The sequence below is a fragment of the Cricetulus griseus genome, chromosome 2, assembly GCF_003668045.3.
Source record: "Cricetulus griseus strain 17A/GY chromosome 2, alternate assembly CriGri-PICRH-1.0, whole genome shotgun sequence".
NCBI lineage: Eukaryota > Metazoa > Chordata > Mammalia > Rodentia > Cricetidae > Cricetulus > Cricetulus griseus.
In genome coordinates, this window is record NC_048595.1 from 332,884,365 (window position 1) to 332,905,479 (window position 21,115).

Genomic DNA, 21,115 nt, shown 5'->3' on the forward strand with positions numbered 1-21,115 from the left:
CTTCCTTGCCTGAGACCTACAAAAAGAACAGTTGGAAGCCTCCTCAGTTCAGTTAATTTCCTTTTAGAGTAGTGATTGAATAACCAAGAGGCAAACAACTTAATTTGAAAATAGACAAGGAATTTTAAGAGGCATTTCTGCAGGTAAATTAACTCAAGTAGATAAAAACATGTGAAAAGAATGCCTCCCACTTCTAGTCATCAGAGTAAAGTACATCAGAACCACAACAGGAAGCCACTTCATCCCCAGTCAGATGGACACCGAAAAGTAAGAAGAATGTATCAGAAATGAAGCTTTGAAAATATGGGAAGTAATTGGAAACTTCATCCTTTGTGGTAGGAATATCAAAATGGCTCCTATGCCATGGAAGCCAGTCTGGTCATTCCTCAAAAAGATAAGCATAGAAATAACATACAATCAAACCGTTCTACTTCTAGGAATATTACTCCAAAGAACTGAAACTATGGTCACAGAAAAACTGGCTCATGATTGTTTGTAACAACACTTTTCACAATAGCCAAGAAGTGGATGCCTATTCACTGATAAATGGATAATAAAATATGATCTCTCTTTTAAAGAGATATCAGTATATTATTGAATTATAGAAAGAATGAAGTCTTGATCAATACACTACAAAATGCATGAACCTTAACACTACAGTCAGAAACTAGAAGCAAAAGTCAATACAATACATGAAACTCTATTTTTACAAGATAGTCAGAGTTTCATAGGAATAGGAATTCAGAGTTTCAAGTTCATAGGAATAGGAAGCAGATTTGTGGGTACCGGGTGATAAAGAGAAGGGGAAGTGGGGGTGATTACTTAAGGGGTATGATGTTTCTGTTAAGGGTAATGAAGTGTTCCATGGCAGAGTGCAACGTTAAACAATGTTACTGAGTTGTCACTGTTTAAATGATAAATTTTATGAATATTATACCATAGAAAAGATATGGTCAGCCTTGCAAAATATGTAAAATACTTTTTTTAGAAATAAATTTATTTTGATTTGAGGTAATATAAATTCACATGCAGTTGTGACAAATAGTACCGGCGTCTTTATTTCCTCTGCAATTTTTTTTCAGGAATCTTCTATGCGTTTTACCCCTAAAGTAGCATGAGTATAAAATTCTTTCTCTTTGGTGGCAAATATAAGACTGTGTAATTGGGTATTATGTAACTTAGACTTCCTGCCACTCATACTGGGAAAAAAATACAGTATGCTGTACATGGTTATTCATTAGTCCACTAAGAGAAGCAACATTCGTAGTTATTTTATCATTAATAAGAGACAAAGGGAGCAAACATAGGTAAGGATGGAAATAAAAATGGAATGATCTGTGTACATATTCAATGCATTTTCCACATTTAATTCATCTGTTATATGTTGAATAATCATGTGGCTTAATGATTATCAAAACATGTTTGCTCACTGTTTCTTTTTAACCCACAAAACTAAGCACAGTCAGGGCTCAAAGCAATTAGGTCACAGACCATTAAGTATGAGAACATCAGACACATAGCACTCTTAAGTCAGGGTGAATTTTACTCAAGCTACAGTTCTAGACACAGCTGATATACCAACTGTCTCTGGACAGACATGTTAATGATACTTTTTGTACTCATGAGATAAATTAGCCAGTGTGATAATCTGTGTAATTTCCTCTTTTGTCCTACCACATACTTAGAAACAACATTGTCTACTTTGTGGGCATGTAGGAAAAAATTAAAAGGCAATTCTAAAGGCACATTTCCATTTCCTTTTTGCATTTTCTTAGTTTTAAATGACCCCTCCCAATCAGCTTGTATTTTGCTGTCTTTCTGGTTGGGAAAGCTGAAATCCCAACCACAGGCTAAACACTGACCAAGAAAAGAAACATGTTATTGTTTGTGGGATTTGCCTTCATCGAGATCATGGGATCAAAACTCAAAACTACCAGAGGTCTCAAAGGTCAGTAGCCTCCATTTTTAAAGGCAGCAAAAGGCTACACCCTGTAAGTGTATACATTTAAATGATTGTGATCTAAGTGTCTGTACTGAAGTCATGACACAACACTATTGTAAGATAGGTATTACACAGACATTCATGGGACATTTTAAGATGCTTGTCTTCTCAAATATGAATGAAATTTTCATTTAGTTTGAAATATAGTTATCTTCTTTGTGACTGCCTCTGCATCTTAAGTATCTCTGTGGTTTTGGCAATGGGTTTCCTTTTCAATCACTCTGTAATTGAATGTCTAAATAATCCATTGAGACTTGAAATTTTTTATCTACCTCCTAAGTTTACCTAAGCTTTGGAAGGATCTCAGAATAGTCAGGCCTCATTGATCAACCTCACTTACCACTGAACTTGGTGTACCTGACTCTTTGGAATCTTTCTATAAGCACCATTAAACTAACTCAAGTGTGTCCATGAAAGAGCTCAAAAAATCCTTATTAAACTACCTAATTAGGCAGCACCCATAAATGGAGGGAAACACAAAGACCTAAGACATTGTACTAATGTGTATAATGTGCATGGCTAGATTATTGATCACCCAAGGACGGAACAGTTTCTTTGCCCTTGTTCTTTGTCCATTCTCCTACACCAAGAAGCTTGGGGAACAGTAATGAGCCCTCTTCATAGTGCATCCTGGGATATAAATGCAGTTCATACAAGACAGAAAGATTGGCAGTGCTAAGCCTTCTCGCGTTCAGCCATGTTTCTACTGGGCAAGACCACATTAGAGATGGAAACTAAAATGAGGTGTAGAGAGGAAGCAAAGACAAGTGACAGACTTCAGTCAACATCAGGCTAGGTTACTTAGCCATCTAAAAGACTCATGGCCCAGTGAGGAGCCATCAGGACAATCTGTCCTGTCCTAGGAAGTTACCAAGGCTGGGTCTTTGTGTTTGGGATGATCTAGCTCTGCTTGTCTCCAGGCTGAAAGGGGGCCCTACATCGGTGCAAGGGAGAAGAGAGGGAGCTGGCTGGAAGAGATCTCAGTTTCATTTTAGTTATCTCTGTCTTACAGTAGCTTCAATATGGAGATGCTTGGATTCTTCATTTGAACAGAGTTCAAATAAGTAGTTATAGCCAGAAATTTGCCACTGATATACATTAGGAAATGCTTATCTACTGAGCCTTGATTTCCAAGCCTCTTATGTGGAAACACTAATAATGATTCCTGTACTATAGGCAGAATCCTTCACTGAGATGCTACATATGTACCAGATTTGAGGATCCTGACAAACAAGGATGCTTTGTCTAACACTTAGAGGATGAAAAGAGAACTGTATTTACATGGCAACTGCTCACATGGGCCCAGTGCCAGTCTTATTGCTGACATTCTTCTAACCCAAAAAGTTCAAGTAGCTTAAGTTATGAAAAAACAGGCATTCCTACTACAGTGTGACAAACTTGTCCTTAACAGCAATCTTACCATTTCTAGAAAGTCACATGTAAAAATAACCATTTATGATAAAAGTAGATCCAAGGCATCCAACTCAACTATAACTTTATAGCCAAGGTACAAATAAAGCCAAATAGCCGTCCAAATAAAAAAGACTAGTTCTTATTTCAAAGCCATGTTAAGTCTTGATCAAATAAACTGTATTCTAAGCATAGGAGGGAGAAAAGCACATATAGAGGCTGCAGAATTATGGGGAAAATAGCAAAATGAACTAAGTGTAGAGCCAACCATGTAATGAGCTCTTCCAATAAATCATGCACACGGTAAAATAAGCCAAGCATAACACAAGGAAAAAAGGGCATTGTGCACAACACCATGTTAATCCCACCAATCACTGTTTGTGTTCAACACTAGTAACATATGTATTACAGTGACATCATTTTCCACTTACCAATTGTTAGTGGCCCAATTCACCTATAGGTATATGAACTAGAAGGGAAGAGATTCTATTTCAGTAGGACCATTTTTATGTAGAATGATGCATGGGGGACCAGTCTGAAATCATAACATTTTGATGAATTCAAGTTTATGGAATCAGAGAAGAGTTCCAAGGTTAGTCTTTGGACACATTTTGAAAAAGACTGATCCAAACGAAAATCCCTAGGCAGTCTAGAAATGAAAACTACATGTTACTGACCCTTAGCCTGAATATTTGCTATTGTATATGAACTCGTCATTATCAGCCAACATGTGTTAAATGTATAAAGCAGGGCTATTTGTTGACAGGATACATAATTATTTCCATTTAGTTCAAATGGAAAAATACACACTATGTACACACAGTGGCATATCAATGCAAAGGAATGTATGATCTGTCAATTTACTGATATAAATGCTTAGGATTATATAGTTAGACCAGTTTCATACTTTCACTAAGAAGTAGAGAGTTTTAAACACAATAGACAACATTTAAGTTGGAAAAGAAGAAAGTGTCAGGCATTGTAACATTGTATGGCCTCAACAAAACCAAGGCAAGCTGAATTCTAGGAAAATGATAATATTATATGATTTTCCTCTTAATTTGATTGATATTTAGTTCAATCATTAATACAGTAGGTAAATGCTTTCAATATTTTCCTGTCTTTCAGTGTTCAGCAGCTATTTCTTAACACTGTGTGTTCCCCCATACTTCCCAGCCTTCCCAGCTAAGCAGGCTGCTTTACCTCTGTGGATAATGAATAGTGCTTAGACTGCATATTCTCCATCTTGGACTAAAGCACTTAGAAGTCATTTTACCTTCCTCTTCCCCTTGCCTGTGACCTTGGGGTTCTATGTTTACAACAGCACAGCAAACAGAAAGTGAAGTCATACAACCCATACTAGAATGAGAAAAACAGTGAAATAGCCACTGCTGCATTAAGCCACATTGTGGGGTAATTAAATTGGGCCACTAATTAGCTTGAGCCTGTTGTTAATCTTTCGATAGGTGTCTCGCTTTTAGACACTCACAGAATAGAGTAATATAAAACTTTACAGCATCAACATATTACACTCTTAAGAGATTGGAAACCCCTCTAAGGTATGAATTAGTACTGGATGCTTCGTAAAGGTGGTAAAGACTGAATTGGTTTATGAGGCTATTATGACCTAAACAGGGAGGGTGTGCACCATCCTCTTGGGCTTATACTTCTGTTAGGATCCAGGCACTTCATTGTTCTCTATCTCTCCCTACAGAAAAGAATCAAAGAAAAATGTTCTCAAAGAGCATTGTGTAAAGTGAATGAAGGAAATAGTATTAAGACTAAACACACACCCCACCTGTTTAGTTCTTGCAGGAAATTCTTTACTACACATTGGCTAAGGAGCTGCCAGTAAAGCTATGCCTAAGTAAGTGTGCTTCCCAGGAAACCTGTAAAATCACCTTGGACAGCAAGAGGAAATCCTGTTCTTGACCTTCTTGTAATGAATCTGAGTCAAATTTCAAAATTGTTTTATCATGTGCATGCATGTGTGAGTGAGCCACACAAGATAAACAAAAAATTAAAACCTACTGGTGCAAATAAGCATGGATCTATATTAGAAAAAGTCCCGGTGAAATGCAATCCATTTCACAATGTCAGTTCCATACTCGCATTTCAATAGAGTATATTTAGAGACCTTTTATTTTTAACTTAGTATGTCACGATATAAATGTTCTTTTTCTTATAAGTTATTTCTCATTCTTAGTTCTGGCAAAACACATTTGTATAAATCTACAGATTTATAGAATTCTTTGCCATTCCAAAACCATTTCAGTTTCTCTGGGAGAGAGATAAAAATCTGTCTATGTCCAGGATGTTGACTTTTGGAAGTGATACTCATTTTTTCTCCAAGATAGGGTTTCTCCATGTTGCTCTGGCTGTCCTGGAACTCACTCCATAGACCAGACTGGCCTCAAACTCAGAGATCCATCTGTCTGTGCCTCATGAGTGCTTGGATTAAAAGTATGGGCCACCTATTCCCAGCAGTAATACACATCTTACCTCTCCTTAAACAAGGGTTGCCTGCAAAACTGTGACTATCTTTCTATGGCAACAGATTTAGCATTTATTGAACATATATCATGTATAGCAGATGCTTCCATAAGAAAGTTTTAAAAATAAATCTTCCCCACATTTCCAGTTGACGTTACTCATTATAAGAGGCTGACAGTGGTTTAGTGAGGGCCAAAGTAGTAGCAAAACCCAGGTTTGGATCTGGCTTTCCTGAAACCAAGCCCAGGGTAGTTTCTTGGCCACTTCTTCCTTACATGCAGCCATTATGCTATTCTAAACTCCCAGTGGCATTTATGGAAAGTAAGGAAACCCAAACTTGGACAACAAGTTCTGGAAAGATTAACATCTTACTAGGTATAGACTAGACCAAATGTTTATCAGAATAAAATTCCTCAGATATGATTTCTTAGTGCATGGCATTGAAGCTTTTGAGCCTAGCAACATGAGAGGTTTTAAATAGCTTTATGATGAGCCCAAATTGATGCAACTTTATCACCACCGACTGCTTCTATCTCTATATTAGGATGCCAACTCTGTCAAAGGGAGGGAACACAGCTGTTGGCTGACAGCACTCGAAAATGTCACTGCAAAGAAAACCTCCACCTGCTGTAGCCGGCTATAACACAAACGTTTACATGATTCTTTTTCCCCCACTTGATTCTGAACACAGTGAAATAACATGGAGGGAATGAGCACACTGCTTTCCAGAAACTCACTGGAAAAGAAAATTGCTATATTCCCTGAGCAAAAACACCCAAGGAAGTCTGGGAGGAAACTTGAAAGCTAATGAGCTTAGAGAGATACTCTGCCTTTGGGATGTGGCCATTTGGCCCTTAGTTAATCTTCAGAATCTTGTCTCTAACAGAGCAGTGGGCATGATGGCTGATGATGAGTTTCACTGACAGTCTTTCCCAGGAATGTGCTCTTAACTGAACAACAATCAGTTAGTATAACAGTCAACACATGTCTTAGGGTTCCTATTGCTGTGAAGAGACACCATGACCATAGCAACTCTTATAAAAGCAAACATTTCATTGAGGTGGTAACTTATAGTTTCAGAGGTTCAATCCATTATTCTCCCTGGGAACATGCAGACAGACATGGTGCTGGCTACATCTTGATCAGAATGCAACAGGAAGTGGACTGGGGCACTGGGTGTGGCTTGGGCATATATGAGACCTCAAAGCCCATCCCCACAGTGACATACTTCCTCCAACAAGGCTGTACCTATTCCAACAGAGCCACACTTTCTAATAATGCCACTCCCTATGAGATTTAGATAGCAATTACATTCAAACTACCACACTACCCTCCTCCCTCCAGAAGAATAAAAGGTTCAGGAGCATCTACCTCGTTGCAATGATGACAGCATGAAAACTGTGTCCCATGGCTTGGAATAATTCCTTTGGGTTAATGAGATAAACATGAACTTCATGGGTGGAGCAAAGTTAGACATAATCAAAGAAAACTTGTCTTTATTTGAAAACATAGATATGAGCTTAATTTCTGCTGGCAGAACAGTTTTCCTTGAGAGCTGACTAATGTACTCAGCCTTCAAGGAGATGTTTTGAGACCTTGGGAGAGTTTAGACCTACGGGCAAAGTATTTTGAGCATTTTTTTCTGGATCAGGCTCTTAGCTAGAGCCACTCACCTTGAAAATTAACAACAGCAGGAACAGTATTAAAACAGAAATCAATGACATTAATATCTAGATGAAGAAACTGAGGTTAGTCACCAAGTAGTATTAGAGGCATCAAGCCCAGATACTCTCATTCCAGAGTCATCACCCTTAGACACTATCTTCCTAGATGTCCTCCAATTTAAGTTTGGAGGAATTTAGTTTTTGCTAATGATATATTTTCAGTTATGCATCCCTAATTTATCAAGATCATAATCCACTTGAGTTACTAATTTTATTAGGTAAGAAAGCTTCATATTATTCAGTAGTAGCATAAACACAACTAATGCTAGCGAGTAGTATTACAGTTAGGCACCTCCTTGGAGTAGCTTTTTTTTCTTTTAATTAAGACAAGGTCTCATTGTGCAACAATATGTATCTTTGACTGCCCTGGAGCTAACTATGTAGACCAAGCTGGGCTCAAACTCACAAAGGTCTGCCTGACTCTGCCTCCTAAGAGCTGGGACCCTTTGAGTAACATTATTTTAAGAATCAGTGATTGCTAACAAGGAAGTCATTTACATTCAAAGCAATTATTGGAGGCTTAGCTCTGTTTTCCAACCACGGGGCAAGAGCATCCCTTCTCCTTTCTTTCAACAAAGGCTCTGAAACTAGAGTCATGTGTAATTCAGGAAAACACTCACCAGTGTTTCTTATAACATCCTCCTAGGCAGAAGTCTCTCCTGCCCATGCTAATAATGGCCAACTGAGTCAGGAGATGGATAAGCGAATGTAGGGGTGCTACCTTGGTAAAAATCTACCCAGGTAGATTTTAATTTCAGATAAACAAATGGTGTTTTTTAGAATTATACATCTTATTCACTCTTTCCAACTGGCCCTAAATCCAGCAAGTATAGGAAAGTAGAAGAAAAACATTTGTTACAGGCTTTGTATTGTTAAGTTGGGTTCATTTCTAATGATTTAACAGTTATGTATAGTGTGTGTGTGTGTGTGTGTGTGTGTGTGTACACATGAATATTCATCACAGCTAAAATGTGAAGGTCAAAGGTCAGCTTTTGGGAATCAATTCTTTCCTTTAAGCATGTGTGTTCCAAGAATCAAACTCAGATGGTCAGACCTGGTGACAAACACCTTCATCTTACTCTCAGAGCCATCCTGCTGGCCGACTAATTTTATATTTTATTTTAGGAGAGTAAAAATTTCAGAAGACCTTGATCTTTTAGGATAAATATTTGTGCCCTACCCTGATTATCATTTGATATTCAACAGGAAATGAGGACACGTTAGTTAGCTGGCTGAGTCTTCTCTGAATTGTGCTTAAATTTAGACGGCTGGGTTGGAAGACAATATTCAGGTTCAGAAAGTGTGTGTGGGGGGGGTCTGGAAGCTAAGAACAGCTTTCCCCTTCCCCTGCTTCCATTTCCTTCGGGCTCAGAAGTCAGCTGGACAGAAGCAGAGGCAAGGACGCTTGTGGCCTGGGCTGACCCCAAGAAGGGCTGAGACCCCAGAGCAAGGCATTTCCTGAGCTTCCTGCACTTCCTTCCTGATGCTTCAGACTAATGTCAAATTCCTTGCCCAGATGTCCCTATGCTGAAAACCTAAGAGAACAACTGACTCTGACTATTTAAATGAGCCACCACTTAAAATTGGCCAATAGGAGAATCTATTGTTCATGAAACAGACACTCCTTCTAACATAAGCATCTTGTGATGAATCAGATTTTACAGCAAGTATTCAGAAAAATCATATTAAAGGAAAAGTAATTTTATATTAACTATTAGGTTGATTTACATGGTTGGATAATTTCTATTTTCAAAGCCAGTATGAAACCTACATTCAGCACCATTACCAGTTTCTCTAGCAGGTAGCTGAGCTGGATCTTGACATGCTGGTCTGGCTACAGGGTTCCAACACCAGTACCTTGTATAATGATTGCCCCCAATACAGGACAATGCCTGATCTTGCCAAGGTACTTAGTAAATTGCAGTTTTCTAAGTTTTACTGCTTTAAAGTGGTAAGTGACTATTTTCTTTGGATTTGTATCCTCATCGTGCACATACTTTCTGGCAAGTGTTAGAGACAAGATGCTAAGCTGTGAAATATATTGAGATAGAGAGGGTGAGTATGGAGCCAGCTTTCATCCTCCCTCTTAGACAATAGAAAGTGTGTGTGTGACCTCTGAGAGGCCAGTCTGGTGTTTGCAACTATTAGAGATTGTTCTCAGGTTTTGGTTTAGTTTTAAGCCCAAAAGATAGGTGATGGGTAACTGAAGATGGTGATTCCCACACAGATGATGTCAGTAGCAGAGTTCTATATTTTCTTCTCTTTTTTTCCACTCCAAATATCCCTTTAATATTTATATTACCAGATTAGATTTCTACACATAACTAAGAAATGGGAAAAGAACTATGGTTTGTTTCTGACTTATGCATGGGTGAAATATCCCAGGAAAGATACTGAGCAGTAGAATAATATTCATATAATAAACAGGTATCATAAGAATTAAGTTGCTTACATGCATGGAAAAGATAACTACCATCTAAGGTAAGAATTAACATTAGCATCACTTGACTGACTTTAATAATGGATCAAGGCTGATAAAGAATTCATCTCTATACCATGGTGCTGCACAGGCTTCAATAGCTCACTTCTGTGGTTCCTGAAGGTGGCAACTGACTCTTAGAAGCTGTGTTCAGCACTCTGTGTTCTCAGTGGCATCTGATGGGCTATTATTCCCAACAAGAACATCACAATGCAGAGGTGTTTTGCCGTATTATCTGCTTAGATAGTCACCAAAGTAAGCTTTCTTGTTTCAGTCCTTTGTGCTATGAGGTGGCACATGCTTATGTAGTCAACTCTAAAGGTATGAAAACATGAAGACTGGGGGCTCGAGAGTTGGCCCATACCCATCTCAGTTTAACTCTCCTGGAGGCCTCCTAGGTTCTGGTCTGAACACCACCTTTGATGGGGACTTTAGTACTGATTCATGAGAGAAGAGGCAGGATGCACTTCTCATGTCATATTTCCATAGCTAATGGGATGTCTAGATTATATATGTTATTTTTTTAAAAATGCAACAGAAAGAAAAAAATTAGGTTGAGTCCTTATATAAGTATCAAGGTATTTTTTGTGACTATGTTTCCAAATTCCTTGCAAATCTGAGGAAACTTTTATTGCTTCTCTCTTTATAAATAACAGCTTGTGACATTAAACCCGAGGATTGTGATGGCAATATGACTTTCCAACATTTAGGGAGCCCACTGACAATGTTCTCATCACAACAGATTAGTACAGAAACATTCAAAAGCAGAACCAGTGCCAATAACCATCTTTTCATGTGATTCATGTGATTCATGTTTTGATATCTTCCTGTTCCCAACAATATTGGTAACCATTCTGTATCATGAAAGAGTATTATATTCTTATTCTTTATATGTGACAGAATTGTTGCATCCTCAAAATTTTATAAGTTCTCTATTTTGAGAAATAGGAGCTTGTTTCTCTCCATATTTTCAATCCCCCTATTGTGACTTATGCATACAGTAAGAAGTCACCATTATTTACAAACTTATCAGTATTACTCTTGTGAAGATACTATAGCAAATTCAATGATAATAATAATAATAATAATAATAATAATAATAATATAAGGGTATTAAAGTATTTTCCTCTCTCCAACTGTTCAAAGTTGCTTTTTCTGCAGTGTTTATGTCCCCTTTCCTTTCCTATCCAGAAAGCTAATTCACAATGTGGCCACAGAGAACACAGTAAAGCCAAATGAACTTCTAAGTGATGACACTTCACAGGTTTGCTCTGGATAAAGATGTGAAGCAATGGCAGAGCTTTCAAAATGTGTAGCTGCCTAGGCTCCTTTGCCCAAATAGTCTGCTTCATTTGAGAGTAAGCTTTAGGCATCAGTATGGTAGGAAAACTCTATAGGTAACTGATATGGTCCACTCTGGTATGGTCTAATTGCAGAGAACCTTGCAATCAAAATAAAGATGTGTGTTTCCCCATTGCTTATTTCTTTGGGGAAGCAGGCAGAGATGACAGGAAGGAAAATAACAAGGAGAGCAAAGGCAGAGCCCTGCATCTTGGCAAGTCATTGGAATGTGGCAAAGTATTACATAAATAGCTGTGAGCCTCAAGATTGTAGTGTGTCTACTGACAACTGGTTTAAGCAACTTTCCCCATAATATTCAAGGTCAAATGCCCTCAACAAGTTTGAAAGTTTGGGAGTGTTTGGCAAAAAATTCGAGTCAGTGACCCCAGCCCTGGAATTTGTTCCTAACAGGCTTCTCTTTAGCAGTCAGCCAAAACCAAAGTTTGGCAGCTTTTGAAATGTGGTACAAAACAGATTATTTTTTAAGCCTAAGTCAGTAAAATTTTATTTTACACAGCTTGTAAAAATAACCAATGATTATTGTTACTGCTCCAAGAAAAGTCAGCAAAGCCCACAAGACTATGAAACCAAGAGCCCCTCTTCTGTATTCATCCCACCCACACCCACACCCACTTAGTGGTAGTATCCTTTACTCATAATGTTGGAAACTAGTCACAGAGCAGGGACCCCACAGCAGCACACCTAAGGTGGAGATATTCAGGTGTCAGAGGACTAGGGAACAGCCCACACTAGTAATGGTGCTGCGTGAATTGAGGCCACAGTAACCAAAAGTTCTCATTTTTGTTTCTTTGTCTAAGATTGTATAAAACCTTGGGAGCAGCCCAGAGCACCATCCCCTCCATCACAGGCTATGATCCAATGGTCCACCTCTCTTTAAGGCTACTTTGTTATTAAACCCATGGTAAAGCTCTCATTTACCTCTTTCTGATGACCTACAACCCAATTCTTCCTATGGTCTTATTTTTTATCATAACCCTGGCTGCAGTATATGACCTTCTCCCTGTTCTTTGAACCTTGTACCTTGAAATTATGCCCAGCTCTGAGAAAAGCCATTAGCTGGCAGGAGGTGACCACAGCTGCCATCTTGCTGCTGCCTATTCATTCTTTAAAGTGTGTGTGTGTGTGTGTGTGTGTGTGTGTGTGTGTGTGTGTGTGTGTGTGTGTGTACATTTGCATGTAAATGTCTCAGACACCAGAAAAGAGAATCAATTCCCCTGAAGCTGGAGTTACAGGTGGTTGTGAGCAGACTGATGTGGGTACTGGCAACATAACTTTAGCCCTCTGAAAGAGCATCAAACATTTTAATGGCTGAACCATCTCTCCAATCCTCACCCTCTTATTCACTCTGTAGCTAAAGAGAGCAAAACCAGTCACAAACAAAGAAATAGTTTCCTGAAATCAGAATGTAAAGTCTGGACCTGGGTTTCTTCTGATCTTCCACTCACAGATCAGCTCTCAAATGTACTCTGAGAATAGCATGGATGATAGTCTAGTGTCAGCTGGATTCATCACAAATGCGACGTTGTTGGAAATGCTACTACTTGTTTGGATAACTGTAGCAAATAGTATTGTTTTGTAACTTTTGGTGGGCAGCACCATTTCCTGAGTCCCAAACATAAAACTGAATTTCATTACTTTGTAGTTTGTAATTCACCTATAAAAACATATGAACTTGACTATGAAATGCAAATCCAAGTGCTTTTAAGTTTACAAGCATATAAGAAGTCCTTTTCCTGGTCACCTTATTTCCCACTATATTTTCTGTGACATAGGGACATACATAAGGGTGAAAATTGTCAGAAATACGGTAAAAATATTACATCTACTAAGTCCTATTAAGTTGTAGGAAGGAAGTTAGGCTGGGAGGGAACTATGTGTATTTTATTCATTCGTGAATACTTTTGATGAGACAGCTAGTTTTGTTCTCCTTCTCCTCCTCTTGTTTGAAATAGGATCTCTCTGTAGTTCTGGCTGCCCTGACACTCAATGTGTAGGCTGATCTGGCTTCAAACTCAGACATCCCCTAGTCTCCATCCCCCAAGCACTGGGATTAAAGGAATGTACTATGAAGGCCCCTGGGCAGTTATTTTTTATCTTGATCCATCTTACTTTCACAAGCCTTCACAAGGATCTCCTCCCTTTCACTTCAGACAGTGAATGGATACCTTTGAGAAACAGGTACCAAGAGAACTATCTCTACAGCCCATCCCTTCTGGGATAGTCTACCTTCTGGAGAAAACATGCTTTTCTTCTACCACCACACTCATCCCTCCTTGACCACTTAATGATATATGTAAAACAAGCAGACGTTAGATTTTTAAAGATGTTTTACTGAATTTTACAACTAGGGGCCAAGTAATAAATGAGGAGATAAGAAAGGTCCTAGTGTTCTTCCCTTTGTCCACTCTAAAATCCTTCTCCAGGTCCACAAAGGCTGTCTTTTCTTGCTTCCCCATTATCTACCCTCAGTTTGTTTCCAGAGAAGCCCAAGGTGGCAGCTCTTGACCACTCTTTTCTTTTTCCTTTCCTTTCCTTTCCTTTCCTTTCCTTTCCTTTCCTTTCCTTTCCTTTCCTTTCCATTCCTTTCCTTACAAGAGTGGCTGTCAAGACCAGTATCTTAGACTTGGCACTCACCATCACTTCTTTGTTGTGCTGCAGAGAAACAAGCCAAACTCACTGTTCTAATTTAGCCTTTTTCTGTGACTCACAAAAGAGTAATGGAGAGGATAACAATATCATGGATGGCACAAAAAGTTCCAGCATTGGTCAAAGTCCTTTCATGACTTTTCACCAGACTTTAACAATTTCCCCTTATCTCTGAGGGTGGGAATTGATGTAATATCTCCCTTTTTCCATGTCTTTTCTCCTAAGTTTGTTAATTACATTGTAAAAATGTAATATCCAGAGAAATGAAAGGCTAATGGACTACAACTTAAGCAAATCAGTAAAGAAATGTCTAGGGAATTGAAAAGGGGAATATTGTCAACTCTTTGCCTCATCTCTAGAGAGCAATTCGAGGTGACCGTGGGCTGCCATAACTTTGTAGTTTCAGGTCTGGCAACAGGTCTTCAGGAAGCAAAGCTGGGTTAGGAACCCATCTGAGCCCCCATATTCCTGACTGATGTGTCTTCATTTTGCTCTGGAAGGAAGGGACTATGGTCTCTCTTCACTTTAGACCTTTGGGGGCTAGCCATGTACTGACACACAGTAGGCTCTTGGTAAGTGGCTTACAAAAAAAAAAAGCAGGAAGGGTGTGGAAATGGAATGGAAACCATGCCTTTGAGTATCAGTGATGATGGCCAGAGAGAAATTATCCTCACATAAGATGAAGGGTGATTAGGAGGATTTAAGGCACAATAATATCCTGAATTCTGTCTTGCTGCCTTGCCCCATCCAGTAAACTCCCAATATGTGCTGATGATAAGAAAATATGTTTGAAATTGGAATGGGATAAACCCAGCGGGAATGTAGACACTCTGAAAGCCTTCTGTTTGGGTGTCTGTGATCATGTGACTAGCCTGTTGGGCTTCACATTGTACCTGCTGCAGAGAGGTCCTTTCAGAATCAACCTGTTGTGATGCTAAGAGGCCGGGTGCACTCTACTGGGGTACATTTTAGTATTTCTCTTCTTGACTTCATTAAAAAACACTCTTACACATATTTGCAGAGGAAAAATAAGCTATAAATTACAGTGGCGAGATCAAATGAGCTGAAACACAAGATTAAAATGTTTTCCATCCACAGAGCAATCTTTCACAATAGTGTCAAGCAGAAAGTTCTGCTCAGTGTTTACAAGAGGGCCTGATGAAAAATTCCAGACATAAAACTTCTGCAACTGAGACTTGAACTCAGAAGGACCTCCCACCTCTGAACACACATTTCACAACTAAAATTCTACTGCAGTTGTTTTCCTTAAGGAACATCCAGCTTCCAATAGGCAACTGAATTTTCTTATTGAGACTACTGTGGTATTGGAAAAATCCCTAGCTGTTTGAGATTATCCATGACTGGTAGTTAAGAATTTCTGTACTGATATCATTTAATAATTTTTAGATAGAGGAATGGGGACGGGGTGTGGCTCAGCGATAGAGTACTTGCCTAGCAAGGAGGCCCTGGATTTGCTCCCTGGCACTGCAATCATCATCATCATTATTATTTTACAGACAAATCATTTTGAAAGACTTCTTTACTAGAATATTTCCTTGATTCTTTAACAGACTATGCTAGTGTAGGTCAGTCTTTTCCCCACTGGGAACACTATCTGCTACTCCATAGTAGTGTCTGCAGACCCTAGGAAAAGGCTAATTAACCCTATGCATTTCTGTTGATGGTGTCTCAGGAGTCACCTGGGCTGTAGTGGTCACTTCTAACAGCTATTATGACTTCCCTGTAAGCCTGGCCATCATGGTCATTGTGGTGCAGTATCTAATTTGCATATACATGTACCTGAGTTTGACCCCCAGATTTCAAGCCATAAAATCCCAGTGTGGCAACACCTTGTACCTGAGCACTGGAGAGGTAGAGACAGAAAGATTCCTGGGATTCCTTCGCCAGCCACACTTTGCTTTTTTGGCAAGTTCCAAGCCAAAAGAGAATTTTTCTTAGAAAAAAAAAAATGTGCTGGTGCCTATGAAACTCCATCAAAGGTTGTCCAGCCCTCACAGGCACAGGGGTCCATGTGTGCACCTGTATGCACACACAGGTATACAGAGATGGTAGGTTTAAAAATTGAAACAAGCTTGCTAACTTACTGTCAGACTGGAGGGGCTTGCTTCCATACACATTTCCTTTACACCTTCTAATGCTTGGTTATGTTTTAGATAGAAAAATCACAGGACTGAGCTGCTGATTTTTTTCAATAGATTACATAGTGGAAAATTATAACATAAAATGCTTAAATAAACTTAAGCTCATCATATCATACAGTTATCAAGTTAGTTTTGTTCTAGACACAGACACGACCAATACCAAAAAGACAACTAGGATATAGGATCGGCATTTTTTTTTTTTTTTTTCCGAGACAGGGTTTCTCTGTGGCTTTGGAGGCTGTCCTGGAACTAGCTCTTGTAGACCAGGCTGGTCTCAACCTCACAGAGATCTGCCTGCTTCTGCCTCTGGAGTGCTGGGATTGAAGGCATACGCCACCACCCCCTGGCTAGAATAGGCATTCTTATACACTTTAATGGAGTAGCTATATAAGGGCACTTTTTTACATTCACCAGCTGTGATGATTTAGGTTAGTTATCTTCTTTTAGTTTAATCTTTCTCATATGAAAATGATGATAAAATCTTTTTGAAAAGGTTATTGGAGAACTAAGGCATTTCAAAGCCCTCATCACAGGAGCTTACATTTAAAGATTTATTCTATTCCTGCAATCAGAACAGTGATATCAATTTGTGCACAGCAGGCATGGGGCCTCCAGTGCACAGCACATCTCTGTTGTATTTGTCACCTGCTAGATGTCACACCTGCCTTAGTATTGACTGTCCTGAAACCAAGTATGCCACCTAAATCAAAATAGGCCCCAAGTCCTCTAATTCTTTGACATTATAGAAAACAGGTACTTTCATTAAATTAGCACCCTAAAAGTAGAGTTTTAATGTGGGCAATCAATCTTAATGGATAATGAAAGGGCAAGTAGACAACTCAACACATTTTTAAATTAAACATTCTAACACGATCCAAAGATATGCTGATTTGATATTTACATGGTTAGGAATGAGCCTATGCTATATATAGTCTTTGTCTCCTAACTGAATCACTGTTTCTCTAAGAGCAGAAAATGGTAATTCCTAACATACAAGTGTCTCGGGTGTCTCAGGTAGGATTCACTCAACCTGGGGTGACAAGGTGGAATATTAAGTGTTAAATAAAACGGATTTTGATAGATTCAGGCCAGCATTTCCCAGAACTTATGAAATGTTCATAAACACACCTCTGTCATTTCCCACTACTCATTTATAATAACTGGCAGTCTCAGCACCAAGTATATGAGAAATGTGTGGATCAGCTCCAAGAAGGTTGAGGATGGGCACCCGGCAGTATCAGCTCTTCTATAAAGATGTAATCCTTTAGGTAAAATTCAACACATCTACTTCATTTATCAGTATACTTGCTTTCATCTTTAAATGATATGTACACCAAAATTGTTTACAAATAAAATTACTCATAAATGTTTGACTTATATCCTAATTTCTATATGCATAAGGAAGCAGTCTGGAAATCTGTTTCAGAGCACATAGAATTAAAGTACTGACTCTTGTTCACTGAACAGGAATTAACATGCTGAATCAATACCAAGAAAACTATTTTACTGAGGTTTTTCTAGTCTAATCTGAAATGCAACTGATTTTTGAGACAAGATCTTACTATGTTGCTGAGGTTAGACTAGAACTCATCATCCTCCTGCCTCAGTCTCCTGAATGCTAAGTTATAGGAAGGAATGTGCCTCCCTGGATTACAGGTTCTTTTTACTCGTGTTTTCTCCCCTCTTCATTTTAGGTGTTTTTCATTGCTGGAGAACTCAGTTAGTGGCAAATGTGACAATAAAGCTGTAGGCCAATTCAAATAAAACGTCAAAACAATCACTTTCTAGTCTCATGATAAAAATAAAACTTCAAAAAAATTTCCCCACGGGTCTAAGACAGTTAAGAGAAAAGTGAAGACTGAGAGAAATCAAGATGCCTATCCTATTAGGCAGCATGGGGCCTCAAAGGGCCTCATCTGTTGGTCTGCATTACAGCCAATAGTAGTGGTTCTCAACCTTCCTAAGCTCTGACCCTTGAATAGAGTTCCTCTTGTTGTGCTGACCCCCAACTATGCAATTACTTTCCTTACTTTCATAAGTGTCCTTGTGCTACTGTTATGAATCAAAATGGGAAAGCTATCTGTGTTTTTTGATGGTTTCAGGCAACCCCTGTGAAAGGGTCATTCACCTTCCAAAGGGGTCATGACCTACAAGTTAAGAACCCCTGGCTTATAGCTTGATAATGCTTCCTTGCACTAATAATGAAAACAACTTTTAGTAAATTAAATGAGAATACCCCAAAACTTTCTTGTTTTTTTTTTCTTTCTTTTTTTTTTTTTTTTAAGCAACATCTTTACAAGGCTGTGAGAAGACCTGAGAGGCCCCATCCTCAAATACAGTACTGCACTCCAGGTGTTCCAGACACTTGAAACTGCACTAAACTATTTCTACTTCCAAGTCAGCTTCTCTTCTCTCCCATTTGAATTGTTTCACTCTAACCACCCCCCAAGAATGTGAAATCTATCTTTAGATTCCACTTCTGTAACTGAAAAACCTGCATCCCAAGTCCCTTTGACGCAATGTTTTCTAATGGCATCCTTCCATTCGACTGTAAGCTGCACTGCACCGCCCTTCACTGCTGTTAGTCCTCTCCGTGTCTCCACCACACACCCTTCGAAGCAGTCTTCCTGTTTACACTCTTGCCTCTTCCTGTCCATCCCAGATGCAGCTCAACAGTGATTATTTATAAAACAGTTCACTTCCATCCATCTGCTTGTTTCCCACTCTGGCGAACCCAGACTCCTTCCTGCAAGACGCCCATGCTGAGCACACCGGCCCTCCAGCCCTCCCACATCTTCTCATCTCAGGTTCAGATGCGGCAGATCAATTTAGGATTTCCAAAGACACAGGTTCACTCTGATTTTTAGAAAAGCCAACAATAATGAATAGTTTTAAATTCATTTGCTTGTGTCATTATTTTTGTACTTGTCCCTTTGGTATAGTATGAGTTATACTTTGGACAGCAATATAAAATGTGAGTTTTAAAAAAAGTTTGCGGGTGGTGGCGGCACACACCTTTGATTCTAGCACTCAGGAAGCAGAGGCAGAAGGATCTCTTGAATTCAAGGCCAGTATGGTCTACAGAGTGAGTTCTAGGACAGCCAGAGCTACACAGAGATACTGTCTCAAAAAACCAAAAGTTAATAAACTACTTAAAAGAAAAACAAACAAGCATTAAAAGATTTCCTATATACCTTATATATGTAAAAACTGACATTTATTTAGAGGTCTTACAGTCCCATCAGAATAGCCTGCTAATCTTAAATCTGGAAACCCAGCCTGACTTCCCAACTCTGCTTGGAAAGGCTATCACTGACATTTGTATCACATTTTATTCCACACAGCTATCACCTGAAGATGCTGGAGCAAGCTGACGCTGGCTCAGAGCAGAGAGCTGGATTCGAGGTTCTAACATGTCTGCACAGGTGCTGCTGGACTCATCAGCTCACTTGCAAATAGCAAGTTGTCTATCAAGTTCTCAACCCTGAAGCCTACTGCATCTGTCCCAGTCATTTTTCTTTAAGACTGGACTCACTACTCAGACCCAGCTCTTGTTGAACCCCAAATTCCACCTGTCTCTGCTACTCCAGCACTGAGATTAAAAGCATAGGCTACTATGCCCATTTTATCTCAGTAATTGGTAAAAAAAAATGAACCACTAGCACTTCTGAGGTGAAAGGCTGTTTAATATTTTGGGCTTCAGCTTAGTCACTAAGAGTTCTCAATGAGAAGCTACCACCATTTGATGTGAACCTTTGCTCTAAAATGTATTCACCAGTTTATTAGATTTCATTTTAGTGCTAGAGATATAACAGCAGTAATTTATGCCCTGAGATTAGGATTCATTACCAACCAGGTCCTAAATTTAAGAGCTGTAATGACTTCCTCTCTGTATTCTTATTATGTTACTTAATAAAAGTTTCACAATTAAAGCTAAATATTAAGATGAAATGACAACCTGAATTATTTTTAGAAAGTAGGTAAGGATGTATCATGACTGTATCAGTTCTAGGCATCATAGGAAAAATATAAAGTTAACAAGGTTATCAAACTTGTTATAAACCCAAACATACTCTACCACAATGAAGTCCAAAAACTTAAGTTTATATTGCGTAGGCATCACTGGTCCAGACTGCACACAGAATGCCTAATCATGTGCTAAACTGAGATTTGTAAAAGATCAAGTTGCAATTCCTTTTCTCTGAAGTCCCTGATGTAAGAAACACACATCCAAAATATATAGTAAAATAAAAATAGGCTGAATGGTCATTTGTACAAATTCCTTGTCTACAATTAGGAGTCCTAGACTACAACTTCCCAATAGTCATCTGAGTTACCCAACTCCCTGAGTATGATTTCTTCACAGGTAACATAACCCAGTAAGAATGTGAGAGCACAGACTAATACCATAGGCACTGTGGCAAAGTATAACACTGGCCAAGTCATACTAAGTAACACAGAGAACCAAAGAACGCGGCTGTGCTTCAGTATAAAGAACAGAAGTCCAGAGTGGAGAAATGTCCAGATTTGCCACTCCTCGATACACAGTAAGCAAACCACAGGCTTTCATCTCATTTTTAAAGTCCAGAGACTGTGCTGAGAATCCCTAGTAGATCAGACCTCTACTGCCTGAAAATAACTGTCTACAGAAAGTATGATTAGAGCAACAAAGAGCAACAAGAGTGTTTTAAAATCGACTAGTTTAGCAAATCTCTAAAAGAAAATAACATTTTAGGCTTGGTTTTAATTACACTTTAGTAAATGTAGCCAAATCCTGAAAAAACAAAAATTAGAAAGAGGTGAGAAAATGCATAATTAAATGAAATGCAAAAACACC

At 38.8% G+C, this 21,115-nt stretch overlaps 1 protein-coding gene across 1 annotated transcript in view; it reads right to left on the bottom strand.

The window, feature by feature from the left end:
• Itga1 (integrin subunit alpha 1) overlaps positions 1 to 21,115 on the bottom strand; it is a 140,701-nt gene that overhangs the window by 105,573 nt on the left and 14,013 nt on the right. The gene's annotated exons all lie outside the window — the stretch shown is intronic.